This window comes from Rhyacophila brunnea, unplaced genomic scaffold (genome assembly GCF_057557595.1).
Source record: "Rhyacophila brunnea isolate RB1 unplaced genomic scaffold, BYU_Rbru_1.0 scaffold_13, whole genome shotgun sequence".
NCBI classification, from domain to species: Eukaryota; Metazoa; Arthropoda; class Insecta; order Trichoptera; family Rhyacophilidae; genus Rhyacophila; species Rhyacophila brunnea.
The window spans coordinates 5,024,865-5,031,671 of record NW_028232785.1 but is presented as its reverse complement, the minus strand read 5'-3'; the positions used below and the strand labels follow the sequence as shown (position 1 = coordinate 5,031,671).

Here is a 6,807-nt window from a genome sequence, read left to right as displayed (position 1 = left end):
TTTGCATTTTGTTTTTGAAACATTATTTTGAAATTATACTTAATTACTTAAGTATGTTTTGATATAATTTTTTTGGTTATACCTAATATTTTTTTTCTATATTCTCTTCTTCTCTCTTGTGGGGGGTAATATTTGACTTATAGTGTAAATCTGATGTTGCGTACGTCTTGAATTAAGATTTTTTATGTCCACAATGTTTTGTATTCTCAAATAAATAAATAAATTAAGTATTAATTATAAATGTATAATATAGGGAATGGAAGAAATTATAGTCTTTTGTAGTCACTGTAATTTTACAATTTATTATTTCCTTAGCTCATTCCATGTATATACATAATTGTTATTTCTAATTCTATTTAGCATTCAAACCTTATCGTATCACTTTTGGACATACCTTTTAATCGCCTTCATGTTATAACAATATTGTATTACGATAGTAATAATACCTACTTTGTTTGTTTATTCAATAACACTGAATGTGGTATTATTTGATGCAGTGAACGTAAGTACGAAAAACCACATATGTGTTTTTAGGTGACATTCGACTTTGTCCTGCCTATGATCAATGATGACATATTGTGCGGCCGTTTCTACTACTGCAGAATGCGACAAGCCGTAATCGAACTTGAACTACGTTTCTTGATGGCCAATTATTTTATATTTTATACGTTTACGTGCTAATTGCATATTATGTAAGCAAACATAGGTACTGTAAAATGATTACCAAATAGCATTAAGAAGCATAGCTAACCATTTGAAATGATCAATTACCTTTAAAGAGGCTGCAAAATGCCAAATTTCTAAAATATAGACAGAATCTAAAGCATGGCATCGTACGATATTTTTAGGATGGCGTTATGTTCAACAATGTTCTTTTGTTTTGTTGTTTCAAGTATCATGATGATATGGATGAGAAATTAAAATAAAATGCTTTTCCACCAGAATGTGCAATTTTTAATTACGTAATTTCAAGCCACCGTATTCTGTACAGAAGGATAAGCTATTATTAAAAATAAAAATATTGTTTCGTAGTAATTACATTGGACAACCTAAAAAGTAATTTCGCCAGAATGCAAAATTTCAGGAATTGTACACACTAGTCATCCCATAGATTAAATTGTTATTTTTGTTTTTCAACAGAATGAGTCATTTTAAGCGATCTAAGTGTATCAGATTGTGCACATGAGTATTTCATTGTTCAAATTAAAATGGCTTTTCACCAAAATGGGACATCTTGTGTCTTTTTAAACTGCTAGAATATATATAAGAGTAATCACAAATTAAATGGATTTTAACCAGAATGGGTCATTTTGTGTAATTTCAAGTTACTAGATATTCTACAAGAGTATTCACAATGGTCACAATTAAATGGCTTTTTACCAGAATAGGTCATTTTTGCGTTTTCATCTTGCTGGATATAATAGAGGAGTAATCACATTGATTCTATTCAAATGGTTTTTCTCCTGAATGAGTCATTTTGTGTATTTTCATATCACGAGATCGTACACATAAGTAATTACATTTATCACATTTAAATGGCTTATCACCAGAATGCGTCATTTTGTGTATTTTCATCGCACCGGATGTTGTACAACAGTAGACACAATGGTCACAATTAAATGGCTTTTCACCAGAATGGGTCATTTTGTGTTTTTTCATATCATCAGATCTTATACAAGAGTAATTACACTGGTCACATTTTAATGGTTTTTCACCAGAATGAGTGATTTTGTGTATTTTCATATCACGAGATCGTACACATAAGTAATTACATTTATCACATTTAAATGGCTTATCACCAGAATGAGTCATTTTGTGTATTTTCATCGCACCGGATGTTGTACAACAGTAGACACAATGGTCACAATTAAATGGCTTTTCACCAGAATGGGTCATTTTGTGTTTTTTCATATCACCAGATCTTATACAAGAGTAATTACACTGGTCACATTTTAATGGTTTTTCACCAGAATGAGACATTTTGTGTAATTTCATATCACCAGATCGAATACAAGAGTATTCACATTGGTCACAGTTAAATGGCTTTTCACCAGAATGTTTCATTTTGTGTAATTTCATATTACTAGATTGTATACAAGAGTAATTGCACTGGTCACATTGAAATTGCCTTTCACCAGAATGAGTCATTTTGTGTATTTTCATCGTACTACCTAGTATACAAGAGTAATTACATTGGTTACATTTAAATGGTTTTTCACCAGAATGAGTCATTTTGTGTATTTTCATCGTACGAGCTTGTATACAAGAGTATTCACATTGGTCACAGGTAAATGGCTTTTCACCAGAATGTGTCATTTTGTGTACCTTTATCTTACTAGATGTTATACAAGAGTAATTACATTGGCCACATGTAAATGGTTTTTTACCAGAATGTGTCATTTTGTGTATTTTCATATAACTAGATCGAATACAAGAGTAACCACATTGGTCACATTTAAATGGTTTTTCATCAGAATGAGTCATTTTGTGTTTTTTTATATCATAAGAGTGTAGACAAGAGTAAACACATTGGTCACATTTAAATGGCTTTTTACGTAAATGATTATTTATGTTTAGATTTTTGAAATTAGATTGAATGATTTTGTAAATTTTTGTTTTATCCGCTATTGATTTTTTATGACACGCTTTGTGAAGCTTCAATAGAGATAACGATGCAAAAATTTCAAAACAAAAACTGCACGCAAAATTTTTGTTATTGAACGATTTTTTTTCAAACTTCATTACGGCCACTAATAATTTGGGGTCTGTGACGTCAGATTGTGTGTGCTTACGTTCAGCAGTTCGACTGCCTTTATTCGTGATCGTTTCATATACTTCCAATTCTTTTTTAATATCTTGATAGTCAATCTGTATTTCATCGTATGGCTCCTGTACTTCTAAGATCCTCTCTGGCAATCCGAGACTAGCGGAACAAGTCATGGCAGTAGTTGCAGGAATCAACTAAAAGAACGTGGAGCATATTGCATTAAACAACATATATAGGTATATCAGAGAATAATATTAATAAAATCTCATACCTTAAAGATATGTAAGAATATTTAAATACAGAGGCTGGAATTTAGAGACAGAATGGGTGTACTGAAAAGTTATATCAGTTTGTTTATTTGAAGTGAATACGCATGAATCCAAAATATATAATTTCAGACGATTGCTTATGTTTCCAACAGTACATATATTATTGATGCAGATTTCTAAGGGATGCGTTAAGATAGTACGGAATCTGGCTAAATGTATTCACTTGACCGTATGGGGATTCATAATGCAACACCAGTCTCCCATCTATTTTTATCAAACAATAGTAATCGGGGCCCAGTGGCGAAGGGTAGAGGTAGGCTATTAACATCTGACATTAACCATTGTCAGTCATACGTAATTATTTTCATTGAAATAAGACTACAGTTTACGGAAGGTGAAATTATTACATACATTTTAACGTTTGCGGAAGTTACCCTATTATACCTCGTGCGAAAAGGATAGAAAATATATCTTGTATTCACATTCCCCGAATCCACAGTTCAGCCAATTAATAAAACAGTGAATTCCTAATAACATCAATGTGAATGTGAACATCAAAAGAAAATAAAAGCATAAAATAAGTGTCTTCTTATGAAGATATAATATGGTGTACCGAAGAATTGTGTGTGTAATAAAGTGTGTTAGTGGATCAACAGATCTTTGCCGTCTATTAAAAAGTAACACCTCAATAGATATGTCCAAAAAAATCGATTGTTTTCGACCAATAAATACTTTTGTTGCAAAAACTAAGCCTACCTACCATAAAGTTAGTCAATAAAGAAATGAACCTAATGACAAAAATCTGTGATAGCATAGTCATTTCGTTAGTACGAAATATATTATTACAATCCTTAGTTAAAATATGTAGGTAAATCGAATTTTCGCCACCCCACGTACCATTACATGTGCTTAATTTAGTTTGTAAATACACTCCACAATATAACTCATAACACTTTGAGAGCATTGATAACTAATTACAGACATTTTCAAATACATTATATTAGATTTGCCTTGATTTATCTGTCTGTAACGCACGGCAACAGTAGCAACACTCTTATACCAGATCTGACGTTGACGCGACAACGACCATCCTCTTCGGGATTCCATTTCTGTACGTCAAAGTCGAAATTAATCTCAAGATATACGAAATATAGAATGCCAGATTTTGTAAATCATGTTCCTGATAATAAATGTGTTGAGGGCCGAACAAAAAAGGTTGGCGGGCCGCAGGTTGAGTATCACTGCTCTAAGAGCATGGATAATACTGACAGACATTTTCAAATACATTATATTGTATATCATTTGATTTATCTGTCTGTAACGCACGGCAACAGCACAGCAAACACACTCTTTTTCCTGTTTGCGCATTACATATTGAAAGCATCGAGCCCAACTACAAGAATTTTGATTGGTGACACTGCTACCCGGTGTATAGAAACTAGTTATTATAATACTTATCTAGAAAAACACTTGGCTTGAATCCTGTTTCACACGTAAGTAAGTACCTACCTAAGTAGTGATGTGAAAATCCCGGGAATTTTACAATAATTTTACTTGCACGATCATATCAAATGTTTCGGTACCTTCGTATTGAACATAAGACCACATTTTATTTCGTAATTCGCTACTCCTCACACATCGAACATGCCTTCCTAACTTTTAACTGACATGAAACACTGCTCCAAAATAATAAATGTGCAGAACAAAACATCGCTGTAGATGCGCACAGTACCGGGATTAATAATATGTAACACATTTATGAGACACAGTTAATGAATGTCAATAATAAAATACCAAATATACTAAATAACAGGGAGTCCTTTTCGCAAATCTAGTACCTATCCAAAAACCAAGCACCGAAGAAGCTAAAATCTAAACATTGATATATTATGTAGCGTTTTGTTCGTTACGATAAATTTATATAAAACATATTCTTAAAAATACACTTTGAATTCAATGGTATAATAATAACGGAACCAAAAAGACATGATCATTTACAAGCATGATATATGTATATTACACAATATTGTTTAAGAATGTAAGCACCTGATTTATTGGCTCGCATTTTGAATATGAGCAGCCAGGTTGCGGATCACTGTCTTCAACAAATTCTTCTTTCAAATCAACTCGGAGAGGATCAATCTCTGGTTTAACATTGGCAAGGCTGGTTACAGAGCTCTGAAAAACAGGACAGAAGGTATTTTATGATATGTGTTTACGCCTATATTGTTATTATGCGTTGAGCGCAAAAACATGGGCGGTTCTGCATGTGACCTATTTTCACTGTTCGACAGTCTCGCTATAATTAATAAACGTCCAACAGCTGTCTTTATATGAATGAGAGTAGTTAGCCTGCAGCCCTAGAGACGCAGAACCTATAGGTAGGTACTTTGTCAAACAATCGTTATTACTTAAGGGTCAACACAGCGGTGTATAAGTGTTATTGCATGTTTCAGTTAGTGAAGTCCAATATGTCACGCAACTGTTTTATTTGCATCATTAGGAAACCACTTCAACTTAGAAAAAACATTTGTTTACAATGGTTAATAAGTTTAGAAAACCTAACCTCAATATTGCTGTAGACATCGAAAGCATTCTCCTGCTTTATACAAATGTTTGTAAGCGGATTGTTTGGATGGATTATTGGCACATCATCTAACCATTGCTGCCCATCTTCAAAAGCATCAAGTTCACGTTTTATGTCCATTTTACGACGTTTTATTGACGCAAAAATGTCACAAGACTCGGTAAGTAGATTGACAGACGCGACAATAGACAATTGACTAAACTATATTCATATCTCGGCCATAGACAAAACATCTGCATTGTCACTGCGACAACTTTACAGACGTACAAACTTATCTATAGAATGGCCAAAAAAGGAACTACGAACAATAATAGGACGCCTTTTTGAAAATTTCATTCGAATGTCAGATTTTGTCCAGTTACGAGTTTTGATTGGGTTGTTTTCGACAATGGCTCTCCCATCCCATTATTCAGATAAGTTTGTAGGTCTGAATGCTGTTGACGATATTCTGAACAAAATCGTTACCTACCTACAACTACATCATAGGTAATATGGTATAATGTATCTACGTTAGTACAAAATAAATCATACCATTTTATGCGTACCATAAATATATATTATAGAAGTACCTATATATATCAATAATAGTTCGATAATGCTCCCTTTGTTGCATAGCTAACCGTATTTAAGTCGTCTGAATGGGAAAACAAATTTCAAACGATCAGAAAATTACATTTCACTAAAACTAACCTCAAATGAGCACATGTCACCGTCGACATTCTCTTGTTTTATATTACAAATGCCGTCGCCTGAGCTGTTTGGATGTAGTATTGGCACGTCAAACCATTGCTGCCCTTCTGAATATGATTCAGTTTCATCTGCTTCGCGTTTCACTTCCATTGCTACGTGTTTGAAACAAATGGACAATGTAAATTATTGGCAGTCGTGACAATAGACGTTTGGTCTTATGTAAATATTGCATTGTATTGCCAGTAATTATAAAAGAAATACCAATGAATAAATATTCAACTAGGCCATATAAACTAATGAAAGGAGTCTTACTTACCAATAAATTTCTTCTTATTCATGTTGACTTTGAAGTCATTGGGATATGGTTTGCAATTCCTTTTTCGCGTGAAGTGTTATTCTACAATTTATTACTTTTTCTTGTCGTTGGTCATGTCTCTCTTTTTATTTACTGGTCATACCCGCCCAGCGCGTCACTTTCTATAATCACGGCTGCC

General features: G+C 33.1%; 1 long non-coding RNA gene across 2 annotated transcripts; it reads right to left on the bottom strand.

Moving 5' to 3' along the window:
- Positions 1-1,112: 1,112 nt before the first annotated feature.
- On the bottom strand, positions 1,113-6,532 carry LOC147076226 (uncharacterized). 2 transcript variants are annotated; one of them, XR_015069883.1, is made up of 4 exons: positions 6,314-6,532; positions 5,083-5,214; positions 2,253-2,961; positions 1,113-2,167 (listed from the first exon to the last, which is right to left on the bottom strand). It is a non-coding gene; the product is annotated as an uncharacterized LOC147076226 (long non-coding RNA). The 2 variants fall into 2 exon arrangements; XR_015069882.1 differs by having other exon boundaries at positions 1,320-2,961; positions 6,314-6,514.
- Positions 6,533-6,807: the final 275 nt, after the last annotated feature.